This window comes from Chelonoidis abingdonii, chromosome 11 (genome assembly GCF_003597395.2).
Source record: "Chelonoidis abingdonii isolate Lonesome George chromosome 11, CheloAbing_2.0, whole genome shotgun sequence".
Taxonomy (NCBI): domain Eukaryota; kingdom Metazoa; phylum Chordata; order Testudines; family Testudinidae; genus Chelonoidis; species Chelonoidis abingdonii.
The window spans coordinates 55,876,543-55,891,841 of record NC_133779.1 but is presented as its reverse complement, the minus strand read 5'-3'; the positions used below and the strand labels follow the sequence as shown (position 1 = coordinate 55,891,841).

General features: G+C 52.3%; 1 long non-coding RNA gene and 1 pseudogene across 1 annotated transcript in view; both read left to right on the top strand.

Moving 5' to 3' along the window:
- Nucleotides 1–1,600, top strand: part of LOC116818452 (uncharacterized) — an 8,665-nt gene extending 7,065 nt beyond the window's left edge. Inside the window, exon 2 of the long non-coding RNA XR_012656855.1 lies at nucleotides 440–1,600. This is a non-coding gene — a long non-coding RNA (uncharacterized LOC116818452). The remainder of the gene's footprint in view (nucleotides 1–439) is intronic.
- An 11,069-nt stretch (nucleotides 1,601–12,669) lies between these two features.
- On the top strand, nucleotides 12,670–14,482 carry LOC142047534 (uncharacterized; annotated as a pseudogene).
- The last annotated feature ends 817 nt before the right edge of the window (nucleotides 14,483–15,299 follow it).

The following is a 15,299-nucleotide window of genomic DNA, read 5'->3' as shown; positions in this document are numbered from 1 at the left end:
AGTGAGACAGGCACTGATTCCTGTCTGGTGGCAGCGATATCAGATCTAAGCTGGTAATTAAGCTTGGAGGTTTCATGCAGGCACCCACTTTTTGGACTCTAAGGTTCAGAATTGGGAAGTATGCTTATGATATGGAGATAGATAGATTAGACCGAGGGAGTGGATGGGGATAGATAGGGAGAGGGCAGGGGGAGAGAGAGATGGATATGTAATTAGTGCACCAGACCCTCCATTAAAACAAAACCTAAGGAAATTCCCTGCCAATAACCTTGTGAAATTGGCTACAATTGTCAAGTCCCCTTTTATGGTGTTTTGTGGGGGAAGCGGGGGATATCGCCAACAGGCTGGGCTGGGAGCCCAAGAACTGGAGCACTGAGAGTTCAGAGCCCAGGGAAATAGAGCACAGAGGTGCCTAACTCCCCGCCATGACCTCCCCCAGTGCCCGCGCAGCCAGCACCTTGTCCAGTGTCTGGACCCCAGTACCTTGCACACCCCCTGCCTGTCCTGCTCCCAGCGGGCCGAGGAGCTGTATTGCTTCTGTTGGGGCTGCTGCATGGACTGGAAGGACCCCTTGCCTCAGGGAAAATCCTGCTCCAATCCCCAGTGCCCCCTACAGGCTGCACTTTACGATACCCTGGAGATCCAGGCCCCGGGATCATCTGTCCATGGCTGTCCCTCACTGCGGGCCTGTCCTGAGTGCCACACCCTGGTGAGCCACACTGGGCTAGGCTGCCCCCTGGTGGAGTGCCCGGAGTGCTGGACAGAGTTCTGCTACCGCTGCCTGAGGGACCATCTCGGGGGGGATGCCAACGAGACAGAGTGGGAGCATGATGAAGATGAAGGCCTGGATTACAATAATTACTTGGAGGCCAGCTGCAGTGTCGCCAGGAGGCAGGAGCTGAACAGGTCCTCCTAACCCAAGGGAGACTCCAGACTCAACCCGTGCTGTGACCCCTAAGAACTCCCCTCCTGACTCCCCAAAGCCAGGTCCCACCCCATCACACTCAGCCCTGCTCCCAGATTTGGGGACCCCCAGGGGCCCGACCCCCACTCCTTGCTCACAGGATGCCAGGGGCAGTGCACTGGCTCCTGGGCATCGAGGTGCAGGGAGGAGTAATGCCTCTGCCAGAGATAGGGGTGCAGGTACCTGTGACAAAATGGGGAATTTCCCTCATTATGTTGTGAGTCTTATGTGAGTTTTACTGTTTTGCATGAATACTCTGTGTGCCTCAGTTTCTCTGTGTGCTGCACTGATACCTTGGTGGTGGGAACAGAGGTGTGTGACTTTGGCTGAGACCTCTAGGGCAGGTGAAGCTGCTCCAGCCTGCATATATGCTATGACCCATGCCCTTCGTAACCTGAGACCCAGGAGGGGAGTGCAACCAGGTGATGAGCAAGTGACTGCCCCGGAAGCGAGACAAAGAAGAGGAGGAGAAGCAAGCTGGGTAGTCTGCTTGGGGGGCTGGAAGAGGGGGAGTCCAGGCCATCTGGCCCAGGACTCCCCAAGATGGACTTTGCTGAAAGTCACTGATTTCTGTGCTAACAAGTTGTGTTCTATCCACTGCATTCCTGTCAACTAATAAACCTTCTGTTTCACCGGCTGGCTGTAGGTCACTGCTGACTGCAGGAGTTGGGGTGCAGGGAACTCTGGTTGCCCCAGGACCTGCCCGGGCAGACTTGCTGGGGGAAGTGCACGGTGTGGAAGGGGATGCTGAATGCTCTGAGGTCAGATCCAGGAAGGTCGAAGCTGTGTGAGCTTCTTGCCCTGGAGACAGTCTGCTCAGAGAGAGGAAGCTCCCCCAGAGTCCTGACTGGCTTCACAGGGAGTAGTTCCAGAGCACCGCTCTGGTGGTTCCATGACAGAGCTATTGCCCCATCTCTGGGGTGTTGGGGTGTAGAGAGAACTGACACCTCTCCTAGCTATTGCGGTGCAGGGGCCATTGCCCCATCTTCTGGGTATTGGGGTGCATAGAAGACTGACACCTCCCCCAGACACTGGAGTGCAGAGGACATTTCCTCCTCTGTAGCCTATTGGGATGCAGTGGGCACTGCCACTTTACCTGGCTGCTGGGGGACAGGACTAGTGGGCCTGTCCCAAGTGCCACACCCTGGAGAGCCACACTGGGCTAGGCTGCCTCCTGGTGGATTGCCCGGAGTGCTGGATGGAGTTCTGCTACCGCTGCCTGAGGGAACATCTCAGGGAGAATGCCGACGAAACAGAGTGGGAGCATATCCCCCACTAGGTCACTAAAGGAGATAAGCCCCCCAGCATCACTGCTCCCCTGTCCTCTAAGCAGGGGTGGGAGTTTTATGGGCTTGTGGTGCCCATGCTCCAGTAAATTCAGGGCCCTGTGGGCCTGGATCCAGCAATGTTCAGGGCTTGGTCTCTCCCCTGGCCCGCCTGCCACTCCCACGTGCCTCCCTCCTCCCTGCCTCACCTGCGCCCTGGGCAGAAGGCAGCTGCCACCTGCAGCTGGGCACTGCACTCCCTTGCTGCCCGCCCATGGCAGACTGACTGCTACGTCTGCGGACGGAGGAGGGGTGGAGGCACAGAAGCATCCCTTCCCCACCCTGGCAGACGACTCCGAGGGGACTTATCCTGTCTGGCCCTCTTGAGCAGCACCCTGGGGCTTGGGTGAGTGTCGTGTCAGCAGGGGCGGCAGGTTATATGGGCTCGTGGTGCCCGAGCATCAGGAATATTCAAGGCTGGGGGCTGTGCTCCACCAATATTTGGAGCTGGGTTTCTCCCCTGGCCCTGCCTGGAGCAGGCCCTGTGCCCTGCCCTCGCAGCTTCCTTGCCTGAAGGGTGCCTCTCTCCCTTGCTTGTGCTGCCAGCTGCCTGCCGCTGCTTCTGCCTAAGGCTATAGAGAGCAGCTGCCAGCAGACTGTTGGAGCACCTGGGAGGGGGAGAGGGAGAGGGAGAGAGGAGGGGAGAGGCGGCACGCACGTGCTTGGGAGCTCTCTCTCCTGTCCCCCAGCACCCACCTGGAGGAGACGCCAAGGGGACTTCCGGCCAGGAGATGGACATCTGGAATGGACCTCACTTACCTGAGCAGCTGCTGGGGCTTCAGTGAGGTTTGACCCTGTGATCCACCCCCTTCTCCCCTCTCCCTCGCAGCCCCCACTCCTGCCCAATGCTGGGCAAGGGGCAGCCCCATCCCCAGTGAGGCAAGGGTGAGGGGCAGCAGGGGAGGAAGGAAGCCACATGTGATGGCAGTCCGCCCCCCCAGCACTCATGCACCCACCACAGGGGAGATGGGGGAGGGCGGGCTTCCTAGACCTGAGCAGCTGGGGCTTAGGTGAATTTTGTGACACCCCACCCCCAGCCATTACCCTGCAGTCCCCACTCCTGCCCCACACTGGGCAAGGGGCAGCCCCATCCCCAGTGAGGCTATGGTGAGGGGCAGCAGCAGGGGAGGCCACACATGATGGCAACAACCACCCCCCAGTACCCACCATAGGGGAGGCGAGTGGGCTTTCTGGACCTGAGAGAGGCCCTAGGAGCATGTGCAGTGACCGTGTCGCAAAGAGAGAGTGCAGTGGGAGGCAGGGTGCGCAGATGAGAGATGTCTCTCTCTCGTCGTAGAGACCTGTCTGCACCCCAGTTCCTTATCCTCAGCCCTTCCCCACCCCAGAGCCTGCGCTCCCAGCACCCCAACCCTGAGCACCCTCCTGCACTGTGAACCCCTCATCCCCGGCCCCACCCCAGAAAGCCCTCACCTGAGGGAAAAACGTGCTGCTTAAATTTAGTGGTCAGCTTGGAGTATCATGTGTTTAGCACAATACTTGATTATTTTACACCCTTATAAAGTATATAACTAGTCGTATACAGGTGTTACTAAGTGGGAAAGTTTTAAATGTTTTCTCTGAGACGTACTGTGTGGGATGCCTCAGTTTCCCCTATGCATTTCTCAAGAATCTAGATGATGGGCTAAGGGGGTGTAATTGTTGTAGAAGCCCTAGAGAGGACCAAAAAGTGTGATGCCGTCTGCACAGAGAATGGCTGCAACCTGTCTCTGGGCAACTGATGGTCTGGGCTCTCTGCCTGCAAGGTGCCAACTTCGAAGGTGTTGGAAGAATCACAAGAGATCAAGGTGGCCTCCTAATGCCTGAAAAGAGACAAAGGCTAGAGGAGGGAGTGTCAGTGCCTGTGCGGACTTCTGGAAGTGCATGGTGTGGAAGAAGGATGCTCACTGCGATGCTTAGAACTACTCCATATCAAGCCAGTCAGGACTCTGCTGGGAGCCTACCTCTCTCCTGAGCAGACTGTCTCCAGGGCAAGAAGCTTACACCTTCCTGGGTCTGACCTCGGAGCATTCAGCTTGCCTTCCACACTGTGTGCTTTCCACAGTGAGTCTGGCCAGGCAGGTCCTGGGGGGCAACCAGAGGTCCCTGCACCCGAAACTCTGCAGTCAGACGTGAACCCTCAGACAGCCAGTAAAACAGAAAAGTTTATTAGACAACAGGAACATTTCAGTCTAAAAACGAGCTTGTAGGTACAGAAAACAGGACCTCAGCCAGGTCCATCTTGAGGGGGTGGGGAGCCCAGACCCAAGTTCTGGGCCTCTCCCCATTTCCCCATTCAGCTCCAAACTGACACTCCTTCCTCTGGCCTTTGTGTCTCTGCTGGACAAGAAGGCCACCTGATCTCTTTGTCCCCAACACCTTCAATTGGCATCTTGCAGGGGAAACTGAGGCACCCACACAGTATTCAGAGAAAACATTAAGAACATTCCCACTTTGTCACAACAGTCCTTAATACACAGACTTCCCCCTGAAGCCTGGACCAGTCTTCTCAGATGATCTTTGTCTTCTCAGTGTCCCAGTTATTCCCAGCATAAGTAGGGGAGGAGACCAAGGCATGCTGCCACTGTTACCTATTTTATATCCTTAGCTTTATCCATGTGCCTAGAAGATGCTTGCCGAAACATGGCCTGGTGGGCTTCACTGAGTCATTGGGTTGAGGAATCCCCCTGGTGTGGTCTTGTGCTACTGAGTCATAGGGTTGAGGAGTCCCCATTGTGTGGTGCTTGCTCAACTGTCATTGAATTATAAATCCCTTGACTACAACTCCCCTGCTGATTAATGGTCGTGGAGCACCCTCCTGGGAGTAGTTTACCTTCTTTGTATGTCCCTAACAAACTTACAGCATCTCTCAGGAACAACCATACAGCACAATCTCATAACTTGATACATACTAATGATATAGACATTTGGATAGAACAATGGGTTTCAGCAGATATCTTATAGGACATGCTTCGTCTGAAACATATAATCATTTGACAATGGTGAATATGGGGGTTCCAGGGTGCTGCTTTGAGGCACAGAATGCCCAAGGAGAGGAAGGGCCTTTCACTCTATAGGGACATCTGGGTGAGTTCCCCTTGCTCCCCTCCCCTTCCCCAGTCACTGCGCCCACAGAGCAGGGCTCCAGAGGACCCACCCACCCACTGCCAAGGCCATACCTGGGGAGATTTGAAAAGCGTCCCCCTCCCTGTGGCACCCATTGCAGACTCCAATAGACTTCAACAGGAGAGCCCCTTTGCACAAAGTCCAGGGAGCATTAGCTGACTAGTGGGATGCTAGTATCTTTTCAGTCACTTTTTTAACCTGAGTAGGATTTCTCAAATCCAGATACTCACCTATTCTTAACCAGCCGACAATTTATGAATGCACTCAGAATCACATTAATACATAGTAAGCAATTCAACCTTAAATGTCGACACAATTGCCTGAATGTGCTATACACACAATACAGTCCCACAAGCAGTGCTCCCAGACAAGAGTTGCGGTTCAGCAGTTATACCAGGGAACAATGCAAGTTTACTTACAATCATCAATTCTCAGTTCTTTAGTATCTCCCACATTGCTCACACTGCCCAGGTGCACTTTCCTAAGGTGCTTTGAAGAGGGTAGTTACTTCTCTTTGACTACATTGGACCAAAGGGGACAGGGTTAGAATATTAAAAGCAATGGCTTAAAACAATTCATTTCAACCTCTCTGAAGTGAATTTGCTTGGATTTATAAAGGAGCTAAAATCTAACATATGGCTATCATAGACAATTAGGGTTGGAAGCGCCCTCAGAAGGTATGTAGTCCAACCCCCTGTTCAAAGCAGGACCAACCCCAACTAAATCATCCCAGCCAGGGCTTTGTCAAGCTGGGCCTTAAAAACCTCTAAGGATGGAGATTCCACCTCCTCCCTAGGGAACCCATTCCAGTGCTTCACCACCCTCCTAGTGAAATAGTTTTTCCTAATATCCAGCCTAGACCTTCCCCGCTGCAACTTGAGACCACAGCTCCTTATTCTGTCATCTGCCACCATTGAGAACAGCCGAGCTCCATCCTCTTTGGAACCCCCCTTCAGGTAGTTGAAGGCTGCTATCAAATCCCCCCTTTTCGCTCCTAAATAAACCCAGTTGCCTCAGCCACTCCTTGTAAGTCATGTGCCCCAGCCCCCCTAATCATTTTTGTTGCCCTCCACTGGACTCTCTCCAATTTGTCCACATCTTTTCTGTAGTGGGGGGCCCAAAACTGGATGTAATACTCCAGATGGGGCCTCACCAATGCTGAATAGAGGGGAATAATCACTGCCCTCTGTTTAGGCAAGAGTTAAAAATTCAGTTAGCAGCTGAGACAAACACATGTGACTAATGTAACCCTTCTGCCCATCAGAGTTGGCAGCAACAAGGGCCGAGTTCAGTATCTAGGGGTTTCGTTTCAATAACACAGTGCAAAACTGGCTCAACTGCCCACCCAGTGACCTGGGACAATTATATACCACCCCTTTGGGTGCCTCTGAGGGTATGGCTACAGTTGAAATTTCAAAGCACCGCTGTGGCAGCGCTTTGAAGTGTGAGTGTGGTCGGAGCACCCTCTACGGGTGTAGCGTGCAGCGCTGGGAGCCATGCTCCCAGTGCTGCAGCACTGATTACACTGAGGCTGTACAGCGCTGTATCTTGCAGCATTCAGGGGGGTGTTTTTTTCACACCCCTGAGCGCGAAAATTGCAGCACTGTAAAGTGCCAGTGTAGCCATCCCCTAAGAGGCAATACTTCCCCTCTCGCAGGCACGGAGTCTGAGTGTAGCAAGATCCTTTTAATAAAGGAGGGAAACATTGTCGCATTATGTTGGGGAAACACCAAAGAACAGGATTCATAAAACAAACCATGAGCAAAAGCCCCAGCCCCAAGTAAGTCTGGCAGTGTCCTTAAGTCCAGCAACCTCACAGTCAGGGCCGGTGCAAGGAAGTTTCGCGTCTTAGGCAAAACTTCCACCTTGCGCCCCTCCCCCAGTCCTGCAGCAGCTCCCCGCCCCCGCCGCCCTGAAGTGTGCCCCCCGCCCCTGTGGCAGCTCCCCGCACCCCGCGGCAGCTCCCCACCCCCTGGCCCGAGGCCCGACGTGGAGCGAGGCCAACCGCCCTGGCGGCGTCTGGGCTAGACCTCGCCCTCCCACCTCTAGCCACTTCACCTCTACCTCCCCACGCTCCGCGTCCGGTCTCCAAGCACGACTGCACAGTTGACTCGGACCCCGGCCTGCTGCTAGCCGCACGCAGGGTGCACTGATCCAGGGGACCCCCTTTGGCTGCCAGCTGCTGGCGGTGGCGCACTGACCACAGGGACCCCCTGGGCTGCCAGCTGCTGGCGGTGGTGCACTGACCCAGGGACCCCCTGGGCTGCCTAGCTGGCGGCGGCGAGCGCAACTGACCAGGGAACTCCTGGGCTGGCGGCTCTGCTGGCGAGTATGCGCGCGCTGACCCAGGGACCCCCTGGGCTGCCGGCTGCCGATGGTGGCACACTGACCCAGGGGGATCCCCTGGGCTGCCGGCAGCGCACTGACCCAGAGGAAGCCCTGGCTGCTGGGGCAGTGGCGCTTTGACCCAGGGACACCCTGGGCATGCCTGCTGCCGGAACGAGACAGCTCAGACTCCCTCTTCCATCCCAGCAGCAGCGGATCGCTCAACCACTTAAAAAAAAAATTGAAGGGCACTGATTTTTGGCGTCCCCTAATCTTGGCGCCCCGTAGGCAACCACCTAATCCGACCTAAATTGGTTGCACCGGCCTGCTCACAGTTTCACCCTCACCCACAGTTTCTGTCTTTGTTCAGTGGTTCAGCCCCGAGTTCAGAAGTTCATCTGCAGAGTTTACCTCGCCAAACTGGGTGGAAGTGGGGAGGTATGGAGGGCAGCTTACATGCTCCCACTGCTCAGGTCAACGGTTCAATTGCCAAATTCTTCTCAGCAGGGTTTCTGCTACAGTTATTCACCACCAGCTGCTCCTCTCCACTAGCCATTTCCACTAGCCACTCACCAATATGTCTTCAGGCCCCACTTAACACAACTCTCTCAGTAACTTTAGCTCTTTAGTGAGTTCAGTGTTAGCAGGAAAGCCCAGTTGTGCTGGCTACACTCAGAACCACTTGCCCAAAGTAGGTTGCTAATGTTTTAGACCTAGGAAGTCAGTGAGTTCAAATCTGCCAGCATATAAACAAGACTTCTATGTGAGTCAAACTTAGCTCTGTCATTGTATAGTGGAGAGCATTCAAAGTACTGTTTAGGGCCTCAAATGGACCCACATGCACATACCTGTCACCAGCCTCTCTCAGTTCACTTAGGGCTCTGGAACCCATGTACCCTTGCTAGCGAGTATTATTTAGTTGAGGGCGAAGAAAGTCCTCTCATAGAATGCCAGTACAGTTCGGTTATGTCCCTGATTCCATTAATCAGGATAACAACACTTGTATTACTCCTTGCTCCAATCACAAAGGGACTAGAGGGGTCCGCACAGCAGCCAAAGTGAACCATTCCTTGGGCAAGTCCTCCGTCCATTGGAGTGCCCATGGAGCAACCAAGATCAGCCCCTGAAGTCCTTTTCCCAAGCTCACCACCAGATGTCAGGGGGTAGGAGCTCATTTCTGCTTCTGCTACACTAACAAGCAGAAATACCAGAGGCCCAAGGACAGTGGCAGCTGTAAACACTTGATAGACTTAAACATGGTCAGATGTTTCACGGGACCAGTAACTCGACCTCTCGGTAGAAAGAACAGTACAAACCCCTGCCACAGCTCTCTGGATATCTGTGAACACTCACTTCCTCATCCCGACCCCTTCTCCTTAAGGTGGTCATAGATAATTGATATAATCAAATAGTTTTATGCGTATGTTCTGCTCCTGTCATTATCATGGTCTGGTCTCTCTCTTGAAAAAAATGTTCTGTCTTCTGTAAGTACAAGATAAATACAAATTAAACTGCTAAGGAAAAATGTATTTTAATTGGTCCTGTAGGACCATACTTTTGAAGCTGTTTATCAGTTTTCCTGGTACAGTGAATAAACCCTTCAGTATGTTTGTGTGCCTGCCCTGATTCTTGGGGAAAAGAATCTCCTTGCTTCACACCTTGATCTGCTGCATGCTCCTACTAATGCAATCCAATATGCCCCCGGCAACAAGGGCGCACAGTTGACTAACGGGACTCATCCAAGCTTCTTGTCCACTGTAATCCCCAGGTCTTTTTCTGCAGAACTGCCGCTTAGCCAGTCAGTCCCAGCCTGTAGCAGTGCATGGGATTCTTTCATCCTAAGTGCAGGATTCTGGCACTTGTCCTTGTTGAACCTCATCAGATTTCTTTTGGCCCAATCCTCCAATTTGCCTAGGTCACTCTGGACCCTATCCCTACTCTCCAGTAATATCTACCACTCCCCCAGCTTCGTGTCATCCACGAACTTGCTGAGGGTGCAATCCATCCATCATCCAGATCATGATGAAATGTTGAACAAAACCAGCCCCAGGACGACCTGTGGAGCACTCTGCTGTGCCACTAGACATCGAGACTTTGATCACTAACTGTGAAGCCCGTGACAATCTGCCAGCTTTCTATCCACCTGATAGGCCAGTCATCCAATCCATACTTCTTTAACTTGCTGGCAAGAATACTGTGGGAGACTGTATCAAAAGCTTTGCTAAATCAAGGTATATTCACATCCACCGCTTTCTCCATATTCACAGAGCCAGTTATTTCATCATAGAGGCAATCAGGTTGGTCAAGCATGACTATGCCCTTGGGTGAATTCATGTTGACTGGTCCTGATCACCTTCCTCTCCTACAAGTGCTGCAGAATGGATTCCTTGAGGACCTGCGCCATGATTTTTCCAGAGACTGAAGTGTAGTTCCTGGATTATTCTCTCCCCTTTTTTAAAGATGGGCACTATATTGCCTTTTTCCAGTCATCCAGGACCCCTTTCACCAATTGCCATGAGTTTCAAAGATAATGTCCAATGGCTCTGAATCACATCAGCCAATTCTCTCAGGGCCCTCGGATGCATTGCATCTGGCCCCATGGACTTGTGCATGTCCAGCTTTTCTAAATAGTCCTTAACCTGTTCTTTCACCACAGAGGGCTGGACACCTCCTCCCCATACTGTGTTGCCCAGTGCAGCGGTCTGGGAGTTGACCTTTTCCGAGAAGACCAAGGCAAAAAAAGCGTCGAGTACTTCAGCTTTTTCCAAACCATCAGTCACTAGGTTGCCTCCCCCATTCAGTAAGGGTCCCACACTTTCCCTGACCACCTTCTTGTTGCTAACATACTTGTAGAAACCCTTCTTGTTACACTTCACATCCCTTGCTAGCTGCAACTCCAATTGTACTTTATCCTTCCTGATTACACCCCTGTAGGCTCGAGCGATATTTTTATACTTCTCTCTAGTGAGGTCTCGCTAGGGAGCATAGACTCAGCAAAATAACTCACAAGGATCGATATTAGGAACAGAAGGGGAAATATAATCTTTGAGATGGAATCTCCATTTTTCTGCTTGGCACTGAAATCGGGGAGAGTCCTTTCCACACAGCTGCTCCAGGAGTCGCTCACATCTAGGATTCTGCTGCTTCTTGTGTTGGGCTTAGTCAACTCTCCTAAGCACGTGGTGACCTCAGTTTACATGTCCTGGTTTCAGGGCTCATTGGAGGGGGGCCACCCTCTGATTCCCATTGGACACGTGCCAAAGGAGGGCTTTAGTTTACCTCTTTCATTTCTTTATCGTTTCCATTGGTATCCAGTAGATGGCGCTGGTGTATAACAGATTTCTTCAATCCTTTTCTTATCGGAGGCATTTTAAGTTTGATTCATTTCAAGGATTGTATTTCACTACCTGCCGGTGCTATCATTTGGGATCCTCCTTCTAAGTAATTTTTCTTAATATCCCAGAGTTCTACTCTGGTTGATATCTTTCAACATTTCTCTGTCCTTGTACCAGACAAAGCCTATCAGAGCCGTAGGGCTAATCGGGGCGACTGCTCTGGGCCCTGTCCTAATGGGTGGTGGGTGAAGACAAACCTGCCAGCCTCGCCCCTTCTGCCCAAGGCTCTGCCCCCCGCCACACTAGAGCTCCAAAACCCCTTCCCACCCTGTAAAAGGAGAAGCCCTGACTCTGAGGGGGCCCCACAACCGGAGGAGCCCAGCCCGCCCACCCCAGCCACATCAGGCTGAGCCTCTGTCACCGGCCTCCCCAATCCACCCCACCCCACCCAAGCACCAAGTTGAGCTGTTGGCCTCCTCACTCCTGAGCCCCACTCCCCCTCGCCAGAGTCGGGCCAAGCCACCGGCTTCCCTGACAGCCAGGCAAGGCCAAGCAGCTGGCCTTCCCCAGCACTAAGCCAGCCCCAGCGGCAAGCTAGGCTGGGCTGGGCTGAGCCATCAGCTTCCCCCAGCACCATGCCAAGCCGCTGTGGCTTGAGTGCCTGCCGGGCTGAGTCAGGCGGAGTCGGGCCAGGCTGAGCCGCCATCTCGCTAGCGCCAGCTCCTCCTGCCCCTGAAGGCCACACTCCCCACACTGAGCTGCCGGCCCCAGCAACCAGCTGAGCCTGCTCCGTCCACTGGTTGCTGTTTCTCCACGTCCCTTCTCACTCTCTCATCCCAAGGAGGAGGGATGCAGCGAGTAGTGGGGATGTGAGGTGGTGTGGAGTGGAGGAGGTGGCGGGGGTCTTGGGGAAGGACTGGGGCCACCGCAACCCAGGTGTCTGGCAGTGGGTCGGCGGCAGCACCATGGAAGGCCAGTGCGATTGGCCAGCTCGGTTGACCCCAGAAGAGACAAATCTATCACTTCTGCCCCAGGCCCCGCATCCCCCTAGGAATGGCCCTGTTGCCTATTATTCTTGAGTGCAACATTTATTTACAGTTAAAACCAATGAACCCCTTATAATCTTCTCAAGTTGGAGGACAGACTCTGCAGTCTTTGCTTACACAAAAGCATTTCACATTAGTTAGGACTTACAACAGAAAAGCTTTTTGTAGCTCGAACGTTTCCTCTCTCACCAACAGAAGTTGGTCCAATAAAAGATACTACCTCCCCCACTTTGTCTCTCTAAGGCCTGGTCTACAAGATTTTAGGTCAAATTTAGCAGTGTTACCTTGATTTAACCCTGGATCCGTCCACACGACAAAGCCCTTTTTTTCGATTTAAAAGGCTCTTTAAATTGATTTCTTACTCCACCTCCGACGGGGGGATTAGCACTGAAATCGGACTTCCCAGGTCAAATTTGGGGTAGCGTGGACTCAATTGGACAGTATTGGCCTCCGGGAGCTATCCCAGAGTGCTCCATTGTGACCGCTCTGGACAGCACTCTCAACTCAGATGCACTGGCCAGGTAAATAGGAAAAGCCCTGTGAACTTTTGAATTTCATTTCCTGTTTGGCCAGCATTGTGAGCTGATCAGCACAGGTGACCGTGCAGAGCTCATCAGCAGAGATGACCATGGAGTCCCAGAATCGCAAAAGAGCTCCAGCATGGACCATACAGGAGGTACTGGATCTGATCGCTGTATGGGGAGACAAATCCGTGCTAGCTGAACTCCGTTCCAGTAAAGGAAATGCCAAAACTTTTGAAAAGGTCTTCAAGGACATGAAGAACAGAGGCTATAACAGGGACCCACAGCAGTGCCACGTGAAAATTAAGGACCTAAGGCAAGCCTACCAAAAAAACAGAGAGGCAAATGGTTGCTCCGGGTCAGATTCCCAAATATGCCGCTTCTGTAATGAGCTGCGTGCCATTCTAGGAGGTGCAGCCACCAGTTCCCCAACCGTGTGCTTTGACTCCATAAATGGAGTAGGACACAACACAGAAGCAGTTTTGGGGGACAAGGAAGATGAGGAGGAGGAAGTTGAAGATAGCTCACAGCAAGGAAGCGAAGAAACCAGTTTTCCCAACAGCCAGGATCTGTTTCTCACCCTGGACCTGGAGCCAGTAACCCCTGAACCCACCCAAGGTTCCCTCCCAGACCCACCAGGCAGAGAAGGGACCTCTGGTGAGTGTACCTTTGTAAATATTAGACATAGTTTGAAAGCAAGCATGTTTAATGGTTAATTTGCCCTGGCATTCGCGGCCAGTACAGCTACCAGAAAAGTCTGTTAACATGTCTGGGGATGGAGTGGAAATCCTCCAGGGACATCTCAATAAAGCTTTCCTGGATGTACTCCCAAAGACTTTGCAAAAGGTTTCTGGGGAGGGCAGCCTTATTCTGTTCTCCATGGGAGGACACTTTACCACACGAGGCCAGCAGCATGTAGTTGGGAATCATTGCAGAACAAAGCATTGCAGTGTATGGTCCCGGTGTTTGCTGGCATTCAAACATCCATTCTTTATCTGTCTGTGTTATCCTTAGGACAGTGATATCCTTCATGGTCACCTGGCTGAAATAGAGTGGTTTTATTAAGAGGACATTCAGAGATGCCTGTTCCTGCTGGGCTGTTTTCCTGTGGCTGAACAAAAATGTTCCCTGCTGTTAGCCACGTGGTGGGGGGAGGGCTGAAGCCATCAAAATATGACCTTGTAACGAAAGCACATGTGCTATGTAATGTTAACAGCAAGGTTTACTGTGAAAGAGTGTAGCCATTGTTCTATAAAATGTGTCTTTGTAACTACCACTCTCCCTTTTTTTCCCTCCACCAGCTGCATATGTTTCTCCTTCCCAGAGGCTAGCGAAGATTAGAAGGCAAAAAAACGCACTTGGGAGGAAATGTTCTTTGAGCTCATGCTGTCCTCCCACATTGACAGAGCATAGCAGAATGCATGGAGGCAGATAAGGTCAGAGTGCAGGAAAGTACAATATGAATGTGAGGAGAGGTGGCGGGCTGAAGAGAGTAAGTGGTGGGCTGAAGAAGATAGGTGGCATCAGCTTGCTGACAGAAGTCAGGAGTCAATGCACAGGCTGCTGGACCATCAAACTCATATGCTTGGAAAGGCAGCAGGAAAGGCAGCAGGAGCACAAACCGCCGCGACAGCCCCTGTGTAACCAACCGCCCTCCTCCCCAAGTTCCATAGCCTCCTCACCCAGACACCCAAGAACACGGTGGGGGGGCCTCCGGCCATCCAGCCACTCTACCCCAGAGGATTGTCCAAGCAATAGAAGGCTGGCCTTCAATAAGTTTTAAAGGTTTTAAATTTTACAGTGCAGTGTGACCTTGTCCTTCCCTCCTCCCCCACCCCTCCCAGGCTACCTTGGCAGTTAACACTCTATTTGTGTGATGAATTAATAAAGAATGCATGAATGTGAAGCAACAATGACTTTATTGCATCTGCAAGTGGTGATCAAAGAGGGTCAGGGAGGATGGTTAGCTTACAGGGAAGTAGAGTGAACCAAGGGGAGGGGGGGATTCATCAAGGAGAAACAAACAGAACTTTCACACCATAGCCTGGCCAGTCATGAAACTGGTTTTCAAAGGTTCTTTGTTGCGCACTGCACCCTCCTGTACTCTTCTAACCGCCCTGGTGTCTGGCTGCATGTAATCAGCGGCCAGGCAATTTGCCTCAACCTTCCCCCCTGCCATAAACGTCTCCCCCCTACTCTCACAAATATTATGGTTCACACAGCAAGCAGTAATAACAATGGGAATATTGGTTTCGCTGAGGTCTAACTGAGTCAGTAAACTGCTCCAGTGCATTTTTAAACATCCAAATGCACATTCTACCACCATTCTGCACTTGCTCAGCCTATAGTTGAACAGCTCCTAATTACCGTCCAGGCTGCCTGTGTACGGCTTCATGAGCCATGGCATTAAGGGGTAAGCTGGGTCCCCAAGGATAACTATAGGCATTTCAACATCCCCAGTGGTTATTTTCTGGTCTGGGAAGAAAGTACCTTCCTGCAGCTTTTGAAACAGATGAGAGTTCCTGAAGACGCGAGCATCATATACCTTTCCCAGCCATCCCACGTTGATATTGGTGAAACATCCTATGTGATCCACCAGTGCTTGCAGCAGCATTGAAAAGTACCCCTTGCGGTTTATGTACTCACTGGCTTGGTGCTCC